Source organism: Cervus canadensis, chromosome 18 (assembly GCF_019320065.1).
Source record: "Cervus canadensis isolate Bull #8, Minnesota chromosome 18, ASM1932006v1, whole genome shotgun sequence".
NCBI classification, from domain to species: Eukaryota; Metazoa; Chordata; class Mammalia; order Artiodactyla; family Cervidae; genus Cervus; species Cervus canadensis.
Genome location: NC_057403.1, coordinates 10,212,432 through 10,236,171, shown reverse-complemented (window position 1 = coordinate 10,236,171; position 23,740 = coordinate 10,212,432).

Sequence of the window (23,740 nt, the reverse complement as noted above, 5' to 3'; positions counted from 1 at the left end):
AAATGTTTGATAGAATTCTCCTGTAAAGCCACCTGGTCTTGGGCTTTTGTTATTTGGGAAATTTTTGATCACAGATTCCATTTCAGAGCTTGTAATTAGGTTGTTCATAATTTCTATTTCTTCCTGTTTGTGTCTTGGAAGACTGAACTTTTCTAAGTTCATAATAATCTCTTATACACCTTTGTATTTCTGCATTTTCTATTGCAACCTCACCTTTTTCATTTCTAATTTTGTTGATTTGATTCCTCTCTCTCTTCCTCCAGTACTCTTGCCTGGAAACTCCCATGAATGGAGGAGTGTGGTAGGCTACAGTCCATGGGGTCACAAAGAGTCGGACACCACTAAGCTACTTCACTTTCACTTTCTCTTTTTCTTGATGAATCTGGCTAAAGGTTTGTCAATTTTGTTTATCTTCTCCAACTTGCTTTTAGTTTTATTAATCTGTACTATTGTTTCTTTCATTTCTTTTTCATTTATTCCTGCTCGGATGTTTATGATTTATTTCCTTCTACTAATTTTAGGGGTTTTTTTGTTCTTCATTTTCCAGTTGTTCTAGGTGTCAGGTTAGGTTGTCTATTCGATGTTTTTCTTGTTTCTTGAGGTAGGATTGTATTGCTATAAGCTTCCCTCTTACAAATCCTTTTGCTGTGTCCGATAGGTTTCGAGTTGTCCTGTTTTCATTGTCGTTTGTTTCTAGAAATTTCTTGATTTCCCTTTTGATTTCTTCAGCGACCTGTTGGTTATTTAGAAACATGTTGTTTAATCTCCTTGTGTTTGTGTTTCTTACAGTTTTTTTTTTTTTTTCTTCTTGAAATTGATATCTAGTCTCATAGTGTTGTGGTTGGAGAAGATGCTTGATACAATTTCAATTTTCTTCAATTTATTGAGGTTTGATTTGTTTACCCAAGATGTGGTCTGTCCTGGAGCATGTTCCATGTGCACTTGAGAAGAAGGTGTCTTCCTCTGTATTTACATGGAATGTCCTGAAGATACCCATGAGATTCATCAAATCTAATGTATCATTTAAGACTTGTATTTTCTTATTTTCTGTTTTGATGATCTGTCCATTGGTGTGAGTGGAGTGTTAATGTCTCCTATTTTTATTGTGTTACTGCCAAATTCTCCTTTTATGTCTGTTAGTGTTTGTCTTATGTATTGAGGTGTTCCTATGTCGTGTACATAGATATTTACAACTTTTATGTCTTCCTCTTGGAATGATCCCTTGATCATTATGTAGTGTCCTTCCTTATCTCTTGCAATATTCTTTATTTTAAGGTCTATTTTGTCTGATATGAAGATTGCTACTAAGCTTTCTTTGCTTCCCATTTGCATGGAATATATTTTTCCATTCTCTCAATTTTGGTCCATATGTGTCTTTAGCTTTGAAGTGGGTTTCTTGTAGACAGCATATACATGGGTCTTGAATGTGCATCCATTCGGCCAGTCTGTGTCTTTCAGATGGAGCATTTAATCCATTTACATTTGAAGTAACTATTGATATATATGTTCCTATTGCCATTTTCTTAATTGTTTGGGCTTGATTTTGTAGGTCTCTTTTCTTCCCTTGTATTCTTGACTATACAAGTCCCTTTAACATTTGTTGAAAAGCTGGTTTGCTGGTACTGGATTCTCTTAACTTTTGCTTGTCTGAAAACCTTTTTATTTCTCCACCAATTTTGAATGAGATCCTTCTGGGTACAGTAATCTTGGTTGTATATTTTTCCATTTCAGTGATTTAAGTATATCCTGCCATTCCCTTCTACCCTGCAGAGTTTCTGCGGAAAGATCAGCTGTTACATGTGTGGGGTTTTCCCTTGTATGTTATTTATTGCTTTTCCCTTGCTGCTTTTAATATTCCTTCTCTGTGTTTAGTCTTTGTTAGTTTGATTAGTATGTGTTGGTGTGTTTCTCCTTGGGTTTCTCCTGTGTGGGACTCTTTGTGTCACTTGGACTTGGCTGACTATTTCTTTTCTATGTAGGAGTAATTTTCAACTATAATCTCTTCAAAAAATTTCTCATACCCTTTCCTTTTCTCTTCTTCTTCTACAACCCCTATAATTCAAATATCGGTGTGTTTGACATTCTCCCAGAGGTCTCTGAGACTATCCTCAGTTCTTTTCATTCTTTTTACTTTATTCTGCTCTTCAGAAGCTATTTCTGAAGATAAAATAGAACCATTTTATCTTCCAGCTCACTGATTTGTTCTTCTGCGTCGCATATTCTGCTATTGATTTCTTCTAGAAATCAATTTTTAATGTCAGTAATTGTGTTGTCTCTATGTGTTTATTCTTTAATTCTTCTCAGTTCAGTTCAGTCGCTCAGTTGTGTCCACCTTTTTGCGACCTCATGAATCGCAGCACGCCAGGCCTCCCTGTTCAACACCAACTGCCGGACTTTACTCAAACTAATGCCCATCGAGTTGGTGATGCCATCCAGCCATCTCATCCTCTGTCTTTCCCTTCTCCTCCTGCCCCCGATCCCTCCCAGCCTCAGGGTCTTTTCCAATGAGTCAGCTCTTCGCATGAGGTAGCCAAAGTACTGGAGTTTCAGCTTCAGCATCAGTCCTTCCAATGAACACCCAGGACTGATCTCCTTTAGGATGGACTGGTTGGATCTCCTTGCAGTCCAAGGGACCTTCAAGCGTCTTCTCCAACACCACAGTTCAAAAGCATCAATTTTTGGGCGCTCAGCTTTCTTCACAGTCCAACTCTCACATCCATTCATGACCACTGGAAAAACCATAGCTTTGGCGAGATGGAACTTTGTTGGCAAAGTAATGTCTCTGCTTTTTAATACGCTATCTAGTTTGGTCATAACTTTCCTTCCAAGGAGTAAGCGTCTTAATTCCATGGCTGCAGTCACCATCTGCACTGATTTTGGAGCCCCCCCCCCAAAATAAAGTCTGACCCTGTTTCCACTGTCTCCCCATCTATTTCCCATGAGGTGATGGGAGCAGATGCCATGATCTTAGTTTTCTGAATGTTGAGCTTTAAGCCAACTTTTTCACTTCCCTCTTTCACTTTCATCAAGAGGCTTTTTAGGTCCTCTTCACTTTCTGCCATAAGGGTGGTGTCATCTGCATCTCTGAGGTTATTGATATTTCTCACGGCAATCTTGATTCCAGCTTGTGCTTCTTCCAACCCAGCATTTTAATTCTTCTAAGTCTTTGTTAATTGATTCCAGCGTTTTCTCCATTTTTTTTTTCAAGGTTTTTCATCATCTTTACTGTCATTATTCTAAATTCTTTTTCAGGTAGTTTGCCTATTTCCTCCTCATTTATTTGGACTTCTGTGTTTCTAGTTCGTTCCTTCTTTTGTGTCTTATTTCTCTGTCTTTTCATTATTTTTTATTTTAACTTACTGTATTTTGAGGTCTTCTTTTCTCAGGGTTCAAGGTTGAATTCTTTCTTCCTTTTGGTTTCTGCCCTCCTAATGTTGGTCCAGTGGTTTGTGTAAGCTTCTTATAGGGTGAGAGTTGTGCTGAGTTTTTTTTTTGTTCATTGTTTTTCCTCTGATAGGCAAGGGGAATGAGGTGGCAATCCTGTCTGCTGATGATTGGGTTTGTATTTGTGTTTTGTTTGTTGCTTGGATGAGGTGTCCTGCACAGGGTGTTACTGGGGGCCACCCTGGCTGGGGTCTTACTCTGTAGATCATCGTGTCAGGCACTGAAAGGTGCCCCGTGGGTGGGGTCTTACTCTGTAGTTCAGAGGTCAGGTGCGATTGATGGGCCAGATTCTCTATTGTTCAGCTGCGGATGCCGGTGTGTGGGGAGAGAGAGACTATGGTGATGGCTCCACCTCTTATGTGTGACTGACTCAGCAGTTACCGCCTTGCTTCCATGGCTGCCTGACTTTCCTCTATAGGAATTTCCCACCACAGTCTCCCCCTTCACATCTCCTGGATCCCTCTCTCCGCAGTCAACAGCAGTCCTCGCCCTGGGATTACTCTACAATCCCTAAACTCCAGCTCCCAGCCGCTGCACCTTCCAGGGCACCTGCATCCCTGTCTGAGGCACGCATGGCTGCAGCAAGGACTGTCTGATTCTCATTCCCTTTAGGCTGCCACAGATCACCTGTTTCACTCTCAGCCTTAACTGTTTCTTCTCTGACTCAGACAACTGCCCCATTGTGGGGAGCAGACCCCTGCTTCAGTTCCCCCACCCGCCAAGGGCAGGTCCAGTCCTGCTAACACTCCTGTTTTCCCCCTAGTTCCTTGATCCTGTTGAGTTTTGCGTGGTTCTATATATTCCTTTCCACTGGTCAGGTACTCCTGTCCACTCTCAGCTGGAGTTGTCCATGCACTTCTGTGTCTGAAGGTGTGTTCCTGATGTATCCATGGAGAGAGATGTATTCCACATCCACCTACTCCTTCGATATCTTGTTCTCCTTCATTGTAGTTTTGATTTGCATTTCTCTAGTTGTTGGTGATGTTGAGCATATTGCATGTAGCCTTTCCCCATGTAAATGTTCCTTTTGGAGGATTAGGACTTCTGTCCATTTATTGAGTGGGTTGTTTGTTTCTTTGATATTAAACTTTCAAGTCATAAAACACATATGCAGTCATTCTATGCATATCACTAGGTGAAAGAAGCCCATCTGAAAATGCTACAGAAATTATGATGTTTACCATATGACATTTTATTTTCAGCAAATATAGCTATGGTTTTTCCAGTAGTCATGTACAGATGTGACTTGTTGTTGTTCAGTCGCTCAGTAGTATCTAACCTTTTGCAACCCTATGGATTGCAGCACGCCAGAGTTCCCTGTCCTTCATCATCTCCCAGAGCTTGCTCAAACTTTTCCCACTGAGTCGGTGATGCCAGGCAACTGTCCAAACCATAGTGTCTTCCCTGGTGGTCCAGGAACTAAGTCCTCTCCCTTGGATTGCTCCACAATCCTTAAATACCAGCTTTCAGAATCACCAATGCAGGGGGCTGGGTTCAATCCCTGGTTAGAGAATTAGATCCCACATTCCACAACTAAAATTTGCTGCTGCAGCAAAATCTCCCACATGGCTCCAAGATCCTCCATGCTACAAGTAAGACACAACCAAGCCAAAGAAATAAATAAGTGTAGTTTTTAAAAAGAACTATATCACTGGGGAGAATACTAAAACAAGAAAAAATAATTTCAACATTTCATGCACACAGACATACATTAAAATATACTTACTAAGAGTATTAGAGTAAATCTATTCATGTCAATTAAAGAAATGAAGATTATTTTTAATGGATTAAAATATACACATCTACTTGTGAAGGATATTCTTTGTATATTTTAAATACCTTTAGCATGCAAACATACACAGCAGTATAAGGTAAGTTAGAGCTTTTGGTTCTGACACTTTTCTTTATTGAAAACCTATCATTTCTGTTGAGCTGTATGTTTTGCCACAGTTGAAAATAGATTAGCACCAATATGATTGTTGTAAATATTTTGATGGAGAAGGAAATGTCAATTCACTCCAGTATTCTTGCCTGGCAAATTCCATGGACAGAGGAGCCGGTGGGCTGCAGTCCATGGAATTGCAACAGGCAGACATGACTAATGACTAAACCACCAGAACCAAATATTTTGAAAAAATACAAAAATGTGGTCAGAAGACTGTGTCTATGATATGCACGTGGTGTGTACTGGAAACATCACACCTGGGCTTGAATAATGAAAATCGCCACTCCCAAAACCTGGTATCTGTAGTCAACACAGGTGAGTGTTCATTCTCTAAAGCAAAGAGAAATCAAGAAGATGGGGAGTTTTTCCATTAACTATGAGTGTTTCCACACATTCCTTATTCCTTTTTTCCACAACCTCGTTTAAAGAGAGAGGAAAGAAGTATGAACTTCATAGCCTCATGGTGTCAGAGAGAAATCTCCAGAACCAGTGGGCATCAGATGTCATGGTGTAAATGGATCACATGAAAGATGCATTATCACTGCCTGGGCATTTTGGAATTAACAAGGAAATTATAACTTGAATCTAACATTTAAAAATGTCAATTTTATGCAAATTTCATTTCACCTATACACCCCTGTTTAGTATCCTAATAATGCATTTGAACTAGGAAGTCTTAGTAATGCAAACGACAGCATCTCCTAGTTTTCTTTTTATTTCTGAACATTTTCTGAAAAACTCTGGACCACTGAGTTGAGTCACTGGGCTTCCCAGCTGGCTCCGTGGTAAAGAATCTGCCTGCCAATGCTGGAGATGCAGGTCCGATGTCGGGGATGAGAGAACCCCTGGAGAAGGAAATGGCAACCCACTGCAGAATTGCCTGGAAAATCCCATGGGCAGAAGAGAGTTGGTTCTATGTATCATGGCACTTTCAGACTCTGTTTTAAATATCTATATTGCATCCAGGTGCTAAGTCATCACTGCATTTCCCAACGTCCCTAAAATCCCAACACCAAACCACATCCCAGTGGGAGGGAGGATAAGAGAGACTCCCCATGCTGATCTCTCACAAAAAGAATATTTTCAACAGTTGAAAGTCGTGGATTCACGTTGAGAATTCATCATGCTCCATAGAAAGTGAGGATGCAGACAATGGAGAAAAGGCTCTGGGACAGAAGGAAGTAGTCTAAAGGGCTGGTCTTCACTATTACAAGAGGAAATGGAGAAAATTAAGATGATAGAAATGCCCGGGAAGACAAATTAGGAGCAGAGAGCTAAACGCTTGCAGATTCTCATTCCAGGCATTTCAGGAGGAAAAGCAGATGCAGCCCCAGACCCAGGACAGGATATTGACCTGAGAAGCTGCCATTTCCTCTTCTTCCTCTTGTTCTGTCTTCTCTGGGGATGTTATGCTGCAAACGCATTTCTGAGTTTTGAGAAAATACCTTTGAGGGCATCCACATAGCTCTTTAACCTGCAACCACCGCTCCTACAGACAGAAGGACCTTGAAAAGCTGAGAAGACTGACCTATCCTGACCTGTGTCAGAAGAGATTCAGGAACAATCACTTCCTGCCTGGAGACCGGCCTGTGAACTTATTTCTTGATTATTCTCTCCCCACAGAGAGCCCCTAACACCCTGCTCACACTGACAATGTGAGGTGACTGACTTCCCCTGTCCAAATCCAGTAAGACCAACCCTGTGGCCTCTCCTCAGACTGAAGCCAGGCCTCAGTGCTCACAGGTGGGTCAGAAGCCACGTCGTTAAACCGAGCCTCCCCTCCTACACACCACACTGATGCTCCACAGGACCAACAGATAACTCTGTGGGGAGGTCATCTCCTAACACTGGTCACGTGATCCTGATGGGAAACCAGATGGAAACCACTTGGCTAGAGTCTTTCTGAATCATTTCAGTGAATACAAACCCTTGGAGTTCAGGTCCCCACTCTAAGAAGTTATGAATCTGCAGGTCTACAGTGGGGCCATGAAAGGAGTCATCAGCAAATCCCCTGCTTGTTCTGATGTTTCTCCCTGCAATCCAACATCCAGGAGCCTTGAGGTCGACTCCTCACACACACCACACCTGAGACCACTCTGTAGGGGAGGATTTAGGTCAGGAATTTCTGAGAGAGGTCAAAGCCAGAATCAGGCAGAAGAAGCACCCGTACTTGGGGTTCAGCCTTTATACCTGACCATGGGTGAAGTGCTATGGGCTCCCTAGGCTGAGTTGGATTTCTCCATTCAAACCGAGACAAGCAGGATTCTGGTGAGCTTTGTGAGGGTGTCACTGAATGGAGGGCCTGTGAAGTTGAACCTGGGGTTCAGTAAGACTGCTGATCTTGAGGAAGGTGGCCTTCTAGTGCAGGTGCTCACAGGACTGGCTGGTGTGAGTTCAAGGAACCGCAGGCTGCCTGCTCCCCAGACAGATGCTGAGGCAGCAACAGCATGGAGCAGTTCAGGGCAGCTCTCAACAGTACTCTGTATGATCCTTGTTATGAGAACCGTCACAATGTCTGAGTAGCTACAAAATGGGAGAGGATATGCAATACAGAAATGATGAAAAATATATGAGGTTATGAGAGGTATAAAACCAGCAAGTAAACTAATTTCTACATATGCCATCTCTCTGTGCTACCAAATAGTTTGTTATGGTCTCTTCACTACAACCTTAAATAAGGTGGGAGAGCTTAATGTTGCTGCTGGGTTATACTTCATTCATTGCCATAAACCAAAACACTTCACTTGTGTGAATGCCACAAACCATTCACTTTTATTAACAGTCATGCGTTAATTTCACACAGTTGAAATAAATCTATGGTATGATCCATGATTAAATAAATACACATCAAAAACACAGAGAGATATTCATTTTTCTGAAATAATGATGTGAGGGTTCTGATTTTTATGGCTTACAAAACAAAGCCTAGGAAACACTTAGGAAATATGATATACACTAATTACGTGGCTTTTCCAGGAAGGGATTCTAATACATCTCTTGGTGATCACAGAAGCTGTCTTTGTTTCAACATTGTTATATAACATTCATGACTTGTGTTTTTATTATAAAGATCCATCAGTAGTATAGTGAAATGTGATTGTGTTCTTACAAATCAAGTGATATAACTATTGAGAATTTATAACCAACTTCTGTCTTACTTTAAGACATGAAAAGATCCCATGAGCACTTACATCATGGCAACCTCCAGGGATATTTCAGATCAATGACAAACACCTCCACTTAGATGGTCATTGTCCATTTTACACTCTGGTATCCTTCATCTTCTAATGGAGTAGAGATAGAAATGGTTGCAACACAATATAAAAAGGTTAATCTTTGAAGCATAGACCATTAAAAACCTATGTTTGCATACACACTAGAAACGAAGCATAGTATGGATTATCTGAGAGTTGTATTGCATTCATTTCAAATAATCTCAAATCACATCATTATAAACAAGCATACATTGCTAATAATTCATTCTAACTTTCTAACCAGTCTTCATCTCATGATCCATGCTAATATATCCATTTTCTGTGAGTTTTAACTATGGAGTACTCCCTACAGTAATTCTCCTTCAGAGAAACTTCAGAAAAGAAGTATTGATGGAATACTTTCTAATATGCAGTCTCTTATGTTTATTTACATTTGATTTTTTATTAAATACCTTTCTACATATTTGTTACATCATCTCCATAGGTTTCTTGTATTAAACGCTCGTGTTTTCTGATGTATGTTTAGGACAAACCCCTTCCATCACTTGTTCCATTACTAGGGTTTCTCTCCAGTGTGTGCGCTCAGCTGTTTAGAGAGACAGCCGCTGTGACTAAAGCCTTTGCCACATTCTGCACATTTATAAGGTTTCTCTCCAGTATGAACTCGCAGCTGTGTAGTGAGAACTGATTTCTGATTAAAGGCTTTGCCACATTCTGTACATGTGTATCGTTTCTCCCTAGTATGGATTTGCGGAGAAGGCAATGACAGCCCACTCCAGTACTCTTGCCTGGAAAATCCCATGGATGGAGGAGCCTGGTAGGCTGCAGTCCATGGGGTCACTAAGAGTCGGACAAGACTGAGCAACTTAACTTTTCACTTTCATGCAGCGGAGAAGGAAATGGCAACCCACTGCAGTGTTCTTGCCTGGAGAATTCCAGGGACGGGGGAGCCTGGTGGGCTGCCGTCTATGGGGTCGCACAGAGTCAGACACGACTGGAGCGACTTAGCAGCAGCAGCAGCAGCAGTATGGATTTGATGATGTGCAGCTAAAGCTGAACTCCAAATAAAGGCTTGGCCACACTCACACGATTAAAATCTCTCCACAGTATGAATTCGCTGATGTCGAGTCAGCTTTGAGCAAGAGATAAAGGCTTTGTCACATCCTTTACATTTATGACGCTTCTCTGCAGTATGAATTCACTGATGAAGAGTAAGAGTTGAGTTCCGCTTAAAGCCTTTGCTACATTCTGTACATTTATATGGTCTCCCCAGTATGAATTCGCTGATGTTTAGCAAGAGCAGAACTGTTCATAAAGGTCTTGCCACATTCTATACATTTATAATGCGTCTGCCACATATGAATTCGGTGATGTTTACTAAGATTTGAACTGGGAACAAAGGCTTTGCACATTCTGTACATTTATAACATTTCTCTCCAGTGTGAGTAATCTGATGTTGAGTAAGAAGTGAGTGACACGCAAACGGAGACCAAAAGAAAGCAGGAGTCGCAATACTCATATCAGATAAAATAGACTTTCAAATAAGGGATGTGAAAAGAGACAAAGAAGGACACTACATAATGATCAAAGGACAAATCCAAGAAGAAGATATAACAATTATAAATATATATGCACCCAACATAGGAGCACCGCAATATGTATGGCAAACGCTAACGAGTATGAAAGAGGAAATTAATAGTAACACAATAATAGTGGGAGACTTTAATACCCCACTCACAGCTATGGATAGATCAACTAAACAGAAAATTAACAAGGAAACACAAACCTTAAATGACACAATGGACCAGCTAGACCTAATTGATATCTATAGGACATTTCACCCCAAAACAATCAACTTCACCTTTTTCTCAAGTGCACACGGAACCTTCTCCAGAATAGATCACATCCTGGGCCATAAATCTAGTCTTGGAAAATTCAAAAAAACTGAAATCATTCCAGTCATCTTTTCTGACCACAGTGCAGTAAGATTAGATCTCAATTACAGGAAAAAAATTGTTAAAAATTCAAACACCTGGAGGCTAAATAACACGCTTCTGAATAACCAACAAATCATAGAAGAAATCAAAAAAGAAATCAAAATATGCATAGAAATGAATGAAAATGAAAACACAACAACCCCAAACCTATGGGACACTGTAAAAGCAGTGCTAAGGGGAAGGTTCATAGCATTACAGGCTTACATCAAGAAACAAGAAAAAAGCCAAATAAATAACCTAACTCTACACCTAAAGCAATTAGAGAAGGAAGAAATGAAGAACCCTAGGGTTAGCAGAAGGAAAGAAATCTTAAAAATTAGGGCAGAAATAAATGCAAAAGAAACTAAAGAGACCATAGCAAAAATCAACAAAGCTAAAAGCTGGTTTTTTGAAAAAATAAACAAAATTGACAAACCATTAGCAAGACTCATTAAGAAACAAAGAGAGAAGAACCAAATTAACAAAATTAGAAATGAAAATGGAGAGATCACAACAGACAACACTGAAATACAAAGGATCATAAGAGACTACTACCAGCAGCTCTATGCCAATAAAATGGACAACTTGGATGAAATGGAAAAATTCTTAGAAAAGTATAACTTTCCAAAACTGAACCAGGAAGAAATAGAAGATCTTAACAGACCCATCACAAGCAAGGAAATCGAAACTGTAATCAAAAATCTTCCAGCAAACAAAAGCCCAGGACCAGATGGCTTCACAGCTGAATTCTACCAAAAATTTAGAGAAGAGCTAACACCTATCTTACTCAAACTCTTCCAGAAAATTGCAGAAGAAGGTAAGCTTCCAAACTCATTCTATGAGGCCACCATCACCCTAATTCCAAAACCAGACAAAGATGCCACAAAAAAAGAAAACTGCAGGCCAATATCACTGATGAACATAGATGCAAAAATCCTTAACAAAATTCTAGCAAACAGAATCCAACAACATATTAAAAAAATCATACACCATGACCAAGTGGGCTTTATCCCAGGAATGCAAGGATTCTTTAATATCCACAAATTAATCAATGTAATACACCACATTAACAAATTGAAAGATAAAAACCATATGATTATCTCAATAGATGCAGAGAAAGCCTTTGACAAACTTCAACATCCATTTATGATTAAAACTCTCCAGAAAGCAGGAATAGAAGGAACATACCTCAACATAATAAAAGCTATATATAACAAACCCACAGCAAGCATCACCCTCAATGGTGAAAACTTGAAAGCGTTTCCCCTGAAATCAGGAACAAGACAAGGGTGTCCACTCTCACCACTACTATTCAACATAGTGTTGGAAGTTTTGGCCACAGCAATCAGAGCAGAAAAAGAAGTAAAAGGAATCCAGATAGGAAAAGAAGAAGTGAAACTCTCGCTGTTTGCAGATGACATGATCCTCTACATAGAAAACCCTAAAGACTCTTCCAGAAAATTACTAGAGCTAATCAATGAATATAGTAAAGTTGCAGGATATAAAATTAACACACAGAAATCCCTTGCGTTCCTATATACTAACAATGAAAAAACAGAAAGAGAAATTAAGGAAACAATACCATTCACCATTGCAACAAAAAGAATAAAATAATTAGGAGTATATCTACCTAAAGAAACAAAAGACCTATACATAGAAAACTATAAAACACTGATGAAAGAAATCAAAGAGGACACAAACAGATGGAGAAACATACCGTGTTCATGGATTGGAAGAATCAATATTGTCAAAATGGCTATTCTACCCAAAGCAGTCTATAGATTCAATGCAATCCCTATCAAGCTACCAACGGTATTTTTCACAGAACTAGACCAAAGAATTTCACAATTTGTATGGAAATACAAAAAACCTCGAATAGCCAAAGTAATCTTAAGAAAGAAGGATGGAACTGGAAGAATCAACCTGCCTGACTTCAGACTCTACTACAAAGCCACAGTCATCAAGACAGTATGGTACTGGCACAAAGACAGAAATATAGATCAATGGAACAGAATAGAAAGCCCAGAGATAAATCCACGAACCTATGGACACCTTATCTTTGACAAAGGAGGCAAGGATATACAATGGAAAAAAGACAACCTCTTTAACAAGTGGTGCTGGGAAAACTGGTCAACCACTTGTAAAAGAATGAAACTAGAACACTTTCTAACACCATACACAAAAATAAACTCAAAATGGATTAAAGATCTAAATGTAAGACCAGAAACTATAAAACTCCTAGAGGAGAACATAGGCAAAACACTCTCCGACATAAATCACAGCAAGATCCTCTATGACCCACCTCCCAGAATATTGGAAATAAAAGCAAAAATAAACAAATGGGACCTAATGAAACTTAAAAGCTTTTGCACAACAAAGGAAACTATAAGTAAGGTGAAAAGACAGCCCTCAGATTGGGAGAAAATAATAGCAAATGAAGAAGCAGACAAAGGATTAATTTCAAAAATATACAAGCAACTCCTGCAGCTCAATTCCAGAAAAATAAATAACCCAATCAAAAAATGGGCCAAAGAACTAAACAGACATTTCTCCAAAGAAGACATACAGATGGCTAACAAACACATGAAAAGATGCTCAACATCACTCATTATTAGAGAAATGCAAATCAAAACCACAATGAGGTACCATTACACGCCAGTCAGGATGGCTGCTATCCAAAAGTCTACAAGCAATAAATGCTGGAGAGGGTGTGGAGAAAAGGGAACCCTCTTACACTGTTGGTGGGAATGCAAACTAGTACAGCCACTATGGAAAACAGTGTGGAGATTTTTCTTAAAAAACTGGAAATAGAACTGCCATATGACCCAGCAATCCCACTTCTGGGCATACACACTGAGGAAACCAGATCTGAAAGAGACACGTGCACCCCAATGTTCATTGCAGCACTGTTTATAATAGCCAGGACATGGAAGCAATCTAGATGTCCATTAGCAGATGAATGGATAAGGAAGCTGTGGTACATATACACCATGGAATATTACTCAGCCATTAAAAATAATTCATTTGAATCAGTTCTAATGTGATGGATGAAACTGGAGCCCATTATACAGAGTGAAGTAAGCCAGAAAGATAAAGAACAGTACAGCATACTAACACATATATATGGAATTTAGAATGATGGTAATGATAACCCTATATGCAAAACAGAAAAAGAGACACAGAAGTACAGAACAGACTTTTGAACTCTGTGGGAGAAGGTGAGAGTGGGATGTTTCAAAAGAACATCATGTATATTATCTATAGTGAAACAGACCACCAGCCCAGGTGGGATGCATGAGACAAGTGCTCAGGCCTGGTGCACTGGGAAGACCCAGAGGAATCGGGTGGAGAGGGAGGTGGGAGGGGGGATCGGGATGGAGAATACATGTAACTCCATGGCTGATTCATGTCAATGTATGACAAAACCCACTGAAATGTTGTGAAGTAATTAGCCTCCAACTAATAAAGAAAAAAAGAAAAAAAAAAAAGAAGTGAGTGACAGATAAATGCTTTGCCACATTGTGTACATTTGAAAGGTTTTCTTCCTATACTAACTTTCTTATGTCTACTTAGATTGGATGAGTTACTAAAGTCTTTCCCACGTATCTGACACTTGTATTCTTTCTGTGGATTCTGAATAGTCCGCTGTTGAACAAGTTCCGATGGCTGATTAGAAGCTTTACAGTATTGACTACAATTATAAGTCTTCTCTCCAGGATGAATACTCTTCTTCAGAGAAAGACCTGATATCTGATAAAAGGTATTTCTACGTTTACTACTTTTAGAATCCCTGTGTGAAGATTCAGGTCCCTGATGTTTCATAAAGTGTGAGTCTCCTTCAACCTCACACCCAGGTTCATTGCTTGAATACCTTCTCACACCATCATGAATACTCTTGTAATTGTTGGGGCTGGAGCTCTTATTTAAGGCTTGACTCATTTTATTACACATAGAAAGTTGCTCCATATTAGCCATATCATGATATGTACTGAGCAATGCTGGCTGGATTACATCTCTTCCATTATCGTCAACATTATACATCATGGAATGGAAAGAAAATATCATTTGCTACAAAAATAATGACTTCTGGCTCACAGATCCCTCAAATTGAGTATATTGTGAGTTTTGCCCCTCATTTTTAAATTTCAGACGTTCAGACATGCTTGAATGTATGCTTAAATGAAGTCTACATTCAGAATTGTTTGAATGAGTATTTGCAGTCGAGACTAAATCATGTTCCAAATATATCACATTTCTTTCAGAGAACACGTATGTTTCAAAAGTTGATGTAAACCTTTTTTTAAAAACTGACACTTCTCAGCAGATGTTGAAGACTGAAATTGGTGTCTTCCCCAATTTGACTCATGTTGCTCTTTTCTTTTTGCATTATTGTTAGCATTATGTGTAACTGTCTCAATTTCTTTATGTCCCTATAAACATTTTCTCTGTCTTTATATGCTCTTGTATATTCCCAGTGTTTTATTAAATTAAAGTTCTGAGATGAAATCTTTCATATATTTCTAGGTTTGCTTCTGGAAACAAATCTTCTATCCTTGGTTTCTTTGGCAAAAATTCTTAAAATTCTTAAAGAGATGGGGATACCAGACCACCTTACCCATCAACTGAGAAATCTGTGTGCAGGTCAAGAAATGAGAGTTAGAACCAGACATGGAATAACGGACTGGTTCCAAATTGGGAAAGCATTATGTCAAGATTGTATATTATCACCCTGCTTATTTAACTCATATGCAGAGTACATCATGCAGGAGCCCTTGGTTGGGAAGATTCCCTGGAGACGGGAAAGGCTCCCCACTCCAGTATTCTGGCCTAGAGAATTCCGTAGATGGTATAGTCTGTGGGGCCGCAAAGAGTCAGACATGACTGAGCAACTTTCACTTCCATCTTTGACATTTCATCATGCTAAATGGTAGGCTGGAAGAAGCACAAGCTGGAATCAAGATGCAGAGAGAAATATCAAATACCTCAGATATACAGATGACACCATCCAAAGGGCAGAAAGCAAAGAGAAACTGAGGAGTCCCCTGAAGAAACTGAAAGAGGCAAGTGAAAAGCTGGCCTCAACTCAGGATTGAAAAAACCAAGATCATGGCATCCAGTCCCATCACTTCATGGCCAAGAGGTGCACAAACAATGGAAACAGTGACAGACTTAATTTTGGGGGGGTTCCAAAAATACTGCAGATTGTGACTGCAGCCATAAAATTAAAAGATGTTTGCTCCCTGGAAGTAAAACTATGAGCAACCTAGGCAGCATATTAAAAAGCAGAGACGTTAATTTGCTGACAAATGTTAGTCTAGTCAAAGCTATGGTTTTTCCAGTAGTCATGTATGGATGTGACTTGGACCATAAAGAAAGTTAAGTCCTGAAAACCTGATGTTTTTGAACTAAGGTGTTGGAGAAGACTCTTGAGTCCCTTGGACTGCAAGGAGATCACACCACTACATCCTAAAGGAAATCAGTCCTGAGCACTCATTGGAAGGACTTAATGCTGAGGATCCAATAATTAGGCCACCTCATGCAAAGCACTGACTCATTGGATAACACCCTGATGCTGGGAAAAACTGAGAGCACGAGGAGAAGGGGACGACAGAGGATGAGATGGTTGTATGCATCACGGACTTGATGGACATGAGTTTCACCAGGCTCCAGGTGTTGGTGATGGACAGAGAAGCCTGGGGTGCTGCAGTCAATGGGTTTGCAAAGAATGGGACACGACTGAGAGACTGAATGAACTGACGGGTATAATTGATTCTTTTCGGTGTACAGTAGTACAACATTGTAAAACAGGGGTATTCCAATTAGAACTTTAAAAAATTTTTCCTTTATATAATCTAGAAATTCTTATAGTTTGAATCAACCATTAATAATATGTGTGGAAAATATGCTAAGCTTTTATGCCAATTTATTTTAAAATTCTGTGAGGTAATTGAATATATTAAAGTAGCTTAGCATTTCAAAATGGGGCCAAATACACTTAAGATATTTCATATGAATTCATATAAGGAAAAGAGAAACTTTGAAGTAAACCTGAGATGTGCATTCTTTGATTTTTGACAGGTTTTGCTTGAAACCTGCAGTGAAAAAATTACTTGGATTTGAAATTTATTTAGAAGGTCCTATCTCTAGCTCCCAGTGGATAGGAAGCCATAAATGGGAAAACAAAACCCGTCCCCAGTTTTCCTAGAAGTTCAGCAGTTTGTCTACCACATCAATCACACATTTTTGTCTAGAGGTAGAAACTTTAAAAGGGCTGTCATACAGTTACTCAGAAATGGACACAGTTTTCCTAGGATCCCCAAGAAATGGAAGGGCAACCAATGAATGCAGTTTGTAACAAGCCAAGGGGAGACTTTTAGTTCACACTATGATGGAGAAAAGTAACCACTGGAGAGGAATTTATGAATGATTTAAGAGACAGAATAGGCAAGTGATGCATTTCTATGACAGCAGTGGACACAAACCCAGGTTTTCCAAAATCATTCCCATTGAAGCAGGTCTTCCAAAACCACCTAGGGAAGGATGACTTCCTCGCTGCTCCTTGGACCTCTCATCTGACTCATCATCTCCATCCATTCATACCTACCTGGTATATGGCTGCTGTCTCCACTCTCCTTATACTCCTGGGATTGTTCAGTTGCTCCAGAAAGGTGACCAGATTCAGCCCAGAGACTACAAGTCCTGTTCATCAGAGAAAGGAATATTTGTGTTCTTAGAGATTCATCCGTGTCCAATCCTATATGTATTCCGGTGAGACGAGAATGCATGGGAGAATGTTAATACAGCCTAGAAAATGATTTCCCCAAATACTTTATTCAAAGCACCTCTACAACACTAACAAATATATAACAATCAAATCCTGAGATTTTGGTCACGTACCGCTAAGGCAAAAGTAAGTGTGTAAGTGTGAAATTAAGAGAGGGTGCAACTATTTAATACCACAGAACTTATACAATTACCGCTAGCCTAGAATGAAGCAGGCAGACTACATCAAGGAAGAAGACTGTTACAGGCATAATGAATCATCATGAAGCCCTTCTCTCTAAACTCACAGATAGCCATTTTCCCCTAGAGAGCAGAGATCTGAAACTATTGTGGGAAGCAGAAAATTTCAGAAGAGAGTCTAGAAATAAAGGAACCAAAACCCAGTGGACAGAAAAGGGATTCTGGAAGGCAGTTATCCTCACCCAAGGAGGCCAGGTTCCCATAGTTCCCTAACATCACGTCTGTGTAAATGCCCGCTGACCGAGGCCCAGGCATTCCCACTCCTCTTGAGTGAAGTCTATGGCCACATCCCGGAATGTCAACTGTCCCTGAAATACAAAGTATAGATGCCATGTGGCCGTGGGAAGTCTTCCTAATGTGACCCATGATGGAAACAGCAAGTTCAGAGAATTGGTTTTCCTTTAGGAGAGTGCCTGCTATTACACAGAATATAATTTTTACACAGTAATATTTTCGCTGTATTTTTAACCCCAAGGAAAGAGGATGAGATGTGATCCACGAACTACTGCAGGAACTATTATGACTTGGAAGAGGAATTATAAAATAATCAGGAACTATACAATAAATATTAGCATATTTATTTTTGAGTGTTGTACTTATGTGACACAGGATAAACTATCAAAAAAAGAAAACCGGAAATACTTTTAAAAGCCACATTCCAATCCAAACGTTCTGGACTGGGCCCAATGTGCCACATTTTTAACAAGCTTATTCGAACTAGTAATGTTGACAATTCTCCTTCATGAATGACCATTTTGAACAGCTATGAAGTAGAATAGTAAGGAAAGAATTCATACTTAACTTTGAACTTTAAGTGTTCTACAGATTTTATAGGTCTCATAGGATACAAACCTTGGTGGCAAGAATCATTTTATCTATTTAGCATCTACTATATATCTTTCTGACAGTTTTTCAGAGTCTTGAATGTGCAACAGAAATAATTTAAAATCAGTTATGCTGCTGTTGCGTCCTTTCGAAAGTATTTTAACAAACATTCTTTAAATGGCAGGGCTGAAACTTTACATCAGTTTATGGACTTTAGACTTTAATAAAACACAGACAAATATACAGAGACAACTGTACGGAAAGTTTACCAACATTCTGTATTCCTAAATAATACTAAAAGCAAGAAAAGTGTTAGTCACTCAGTAGTGTCCTATTCTTTGCACCCCAAGGACTGTAGCCTGCCAGGCTCCTCTGTCCACGGGATTCTCCAGGCAAGAATACTGGAATGGGTAGCCATTCCCTTCTCCAGGGGATCTTAATAAAGAAGAACAAGAAAAAAATCGATATAATCTTGTTAACATGTTTATGCATCTAGAGATATACTACAATGGGACTATATACTCAGTAATGAGAAAAAGTGTCATGTCAATGAAATCAGGAACATTTTTAACTGGCTAAAAATGTACATAAATATTTGAGGATGACATTATTTTAATTATTAAAAATTGACTAGTATGCAGACATACACAACAATATAAAATAAAGCAGACCTCTGGTTCTGAATATTTGAATTTCCTGACAGTTTGTATTGCTTCCATTTAGCTATATTTTAAAACTGAACAGTTGAACATAGATTACCACTAATAGGGTTCTTGTAAACATTTTGGAAAATGCAGAAAGAGGATGAAACTTTGTCTGTGATGTGAGCATGGATTTACTGGAAATGATCAGACCTGGGCGTGAGTGATGGAAACCCCCACTCCCAAAACCCAGCATCTCTAGTAAACACATGTGAGTATTGTCAATGACAAACTGGCACTCGCCAAGAACATTGCCAGCAAGTGAACAACAACAAGGACGTTTGCCATCTGCCTCTGTGAAGAATGAACCTTCTGGTGCTGAAACTGTTGATGTTCAACCTCCCCTGAGGGACTTCAGGTTGGATTCAAGCACTCTGTGCTCCAGGGAATCTGGTGGAACTCGTCTGAAGAGAGTTAGCTATTTGCAGGAACTGATTTCAGGATTCCAATCCTTGCATCTCTTCATATCTGTGTGTGCTGGGCTTAGTCACTCAGTTGTATCCAACACTTTGTGACCCCATGGACTGTAGCCCACCAGGCTCCTCTGTTTATGGGGATTCTCCAGGCAAGAATACCAGAGTGGGTTGCCATGCCCTCCTCCAGGGGATCTTCTGAACCTATGGATCAAACCCAGGTCTCCCGCATTTAGCATCTGAGTCATCAGGGAAGCCCCTTCATATCTAGAAAAGCACTAAATCACTCAACGGTGACATCAGTTGCTCATGACTGGCAGAAATGCTTTTTGTCAAGTTAGCGCTTGACTGCACTGAATCTTATGCACCCACCTTCCCCCACCGCCTCTTGGAGCAGTCTCTCAGAGTTACCTGAGGTGCTGTCTCCTGGGCTCCTGTGTTCATTGTGCTCCAAATATAACTTAACTCACAATTCTCAAGTTGTGCATCTGTCTTAGCCAACAGTATTCGTCGTTCAAAGCAAAGAGAAACCAAGATGATACAGAGTTTCCCCACTAAATGTGACAGTTGCCCATATCCCTCACTTTTTGTTTCCAATACCCCTTTGTGAAGGCAGGAAAAAGAAAAAAAAAAAAAAGAATCTCATAGCATGGGATTCTCACAGGAGCACCTGAACCAGTGAACATCCAAGGCCATGGGGTAAGAAGTACATGGAAAAATGTATTATCCCTGCCAGGCATTTTGGCAATATTATGAAAACCATGATCTCAATCTATTATGAAAAATATTAGTTTCATGCAATTTGCAGTGCATATATACCTCCCATGATCTGTAACCTAATAGTACATGTCATAGTAAGTTTTTCTTATTGAAACAGAGGATGGCCTCTGGTACTTTTTTTATTTCTAAAAATTTTCTGAGAAATTCTGGACTGCTGAGTTCATTCTATTTATAAGGGCATTTTTTTTTTTTTTAAACTCCTGTTCTACAGAACTGAATTGCATCTACATGTAAACTCATCACGGCATATCCCTACTTCCCTAGGATGCCAACATGGAGCATGTTCCAATGGGAATCTCAGATACCAGTGACCCCCCCGTGTTCATTTCTCAAAAAGGGAAGTCACTAATTCATCCTGAGAATTCATCATGCTCTACAGAAAGCAAGGATAGAATGAAGAAAAGGACACAAGGGAGAAGCAGCCTAAGAGCCGGTCTTCACCATTATAAGAAATAAAGGAAAAAGAAGACGTTGACAACAACAAACCGCCAGAGAGAAACACTACAGTCAGAGAGTAAAGGTGTGCAGCTTCTCAGCCCAGCCCTTTCAGGAGGAAACGCAGACACAGCCCCCGACCCGGGACAGGACGTTCACCTGAGAAGCTGCCATCTCCTCGTCTTCTTCCTCCTGCTCTGCGTCTTCTTTGGGGATATTATGTCCCAAACTCGCATACAGGCTGAGAAAATACCTTTAAAGGCATCCACACAGCTCTTTTACCTTCAACAGCTGCCATGAAAAAGAAGAGAACGTCTTCTTTCTCTCTCCCTTTTCTGAGCCCTTTTCTGGCTTCCTCGGCCCCAGAGCTGTAGTGGGTAATCAAGATTAAGCTGATATGCTAATCACATCATGGGTTTGGTGCTCACTTTCCCCACTCTCTTTGCAGACCACCCGGAGAGTTCTCTTTCTTTTCACATTAGAGAGACCAAGCCCCAGAACTGTTGCAGGAATGGGGACCCCTTCCAGGGCCCGAAACTGGGCTCTTGTCTAACACTTGGAAAGGAATTGTCTGAGGAGACACATGTGCTGACAAAGTAAGAGACTTTATTGGGAAAGTGCACCCGGGGGGAGAGCAGTAGGTAAGGGAACCCAGCAGAACTGCTCTATCGTGTGGCTCGCAGTCTTGGGTTTTATGCTGATGGGATTAGTTTCCGGGTGGCCTTTGGCCAATCATTCTAATTCAGAGTCTTTCCTGATGGTGAACGCATCGCTCAGCCAAGATGGATGCTAACTAGAGGGATTCTGGGAAGTGGGCAGACACGCAGTGTTTCCTTTTGACCTTTCCTGAACTCTTCCGGTTGGCAGTGGCTTATTAGTTCCATATTCCTTATCAGGATCTCTTGTCATGAAACAACTCATGCAAATGGTTACTATGGTGCCTGGCCAGGGTGGGTGGTTTCAATCAGTGTGCTTCCCCTAACAGAACAATTGACAAGAGACAAGGGACCCAACTTCTGGGCTACCTGACTCTGCCTCTGGGCTACCTGACTCTGCCTCTGAGGGTCTTTGAAACAATGCAGCAGGAAGACCTGCTTCCAGGAGCCCTGAGCTTGAGCCCTCAACTCTGCCTGCCCCAGAGCTCTGGAGCAAGGGTTGAGAGCGGAATCTTCTAGAAACAAAGAACCTCAGCCTGATCCCTGGGGAGGGGATCTTTCTCGGATGGGTGTGGCCCTGCAAGGCCTGTGCCTGTGCCCTTGGGGGAGGGGAGGGGAGGGGTGAGTGTTTGGTGGGAATCACCTGGGGGCCCTGGGTTCCTGCAAGGCTTTGCTCACAGGATTCTAGGAAAGATGGCCTGAGTCCTTAGTTTTGGTTTGTTTCTTACTCCCCTCTGTATCCTGGGGACACAGATTTCACTACACGATTTGCACTGTGACCACCTCTCTTCAGGTGGGCGGTCTGCTACAGCAAGACCAGGAGCCGGGAGGTGTTTCCATCACAGCTTTCTTTGAGAATAAACCAGGGGCAGCAGTGGACGTTGTGTTAACAGTGTGTATGTGCAGGGACCCATGCTTTTGAAAATGATGCCCTAAAATCTATCCAGTGACCAACCAAGGAAAGAAGTCATAAGTGAACTTACCCATAAATTAACACATGAAACAGATTCTGTGGTGGCTCAGACAGGAGAATCTGCCTGCACGTGGGAGACCCCAGTTTGATCCCTGTGTCAGAAAGATCCCCTGGAGAAGAAAACGGCAACCCTCTCCAGTATTCTTGCCGGAAAAATCCCATGGACAGAGGAGCCTGGCGGGCTACAGTCCATGGAGTCCCAAGGAATCAGACATGGACTGAGCGACTTCACCTTCACTTTCAACACAGAAAAATGTTGCTGTTCTACTTCATGTTTGTATTTCCAGGCTTTATGAATCATCTGCTACAGTTTGTTCTCTGCTCTTTATGGAGAGTCCTATTTTCTCACATCTTTAAAGGATAATTGCCTATGGAAAAACTAAGGTAGGAGCATATCCTTTTTTCTAATAGTATATATTCTAAAAATGATCGCTGTACATGCACCAGTACCAATATCTTAGAAGATTTAGTTTCACAGCAGAATTGAGACTAAAGTACAGAGATTTCCCATATACATATTTTTCCCATACATGGACAATCTTCCTACTTATTTCCCCACCAGTGTTTGCATTTGTTACCAGAGATGAATCTAGAAAGACATGAAATAATGTTTGTAGTTTCACCTTATGTTTCTCTTCTAGGGGTGTTCACTCTAGGGTCTGGGAAAGTGTATAATAACTTGTGTCCATTAAAACGTTTCACACAATGATTTCATGGTCCTGAATTCACGATATTCATAGCCCCTGCTTTGCAACCCTTGGCAACCACTGACCATTTTAATCTCTTCTACATTTCCAACTAGATTCTCAGGTGGCTCCGTGGTAAAGAATCCACCTGCCAATGCAGGTGACCCGGGTGATGTGGGTTCAATCCTTGGGTAAGGATCCCCTGCAAAATCCCTTGAAAGAAGAAATGGCCACCCACTCAGTGTTCTTTCCTGGGAAATCTCACGGACAGAGGAACCTGGCAGGCACAGTCCATTGGGTCCCAAAGACTCAGACACAATGGAGCACATGAGAACATTCACCTACAACACAATGCCATGTTGTAAAAATCCGACTTCTTGTAGCATTTTCAGATGGGCTCCTTTCACTTAATAAAATGCATGGAATTATTGTCCATGTATTTTATACCTTGAAAACTTAATATAAAAATGCTTAATATTTATGTCTCCAGCTCTAGTCCTGCTCATTATATAGGATCATCAATAATATTTTCTAGATTCAATATATATATATATATATATATATATGTTAATACAATATTTTCACAAATATAGACATTAGACCTGTGGACACAGCGGGAGAATGAGAGGGGACCCAATTGAGAGAAGAGCCTCAACATATATTCACCG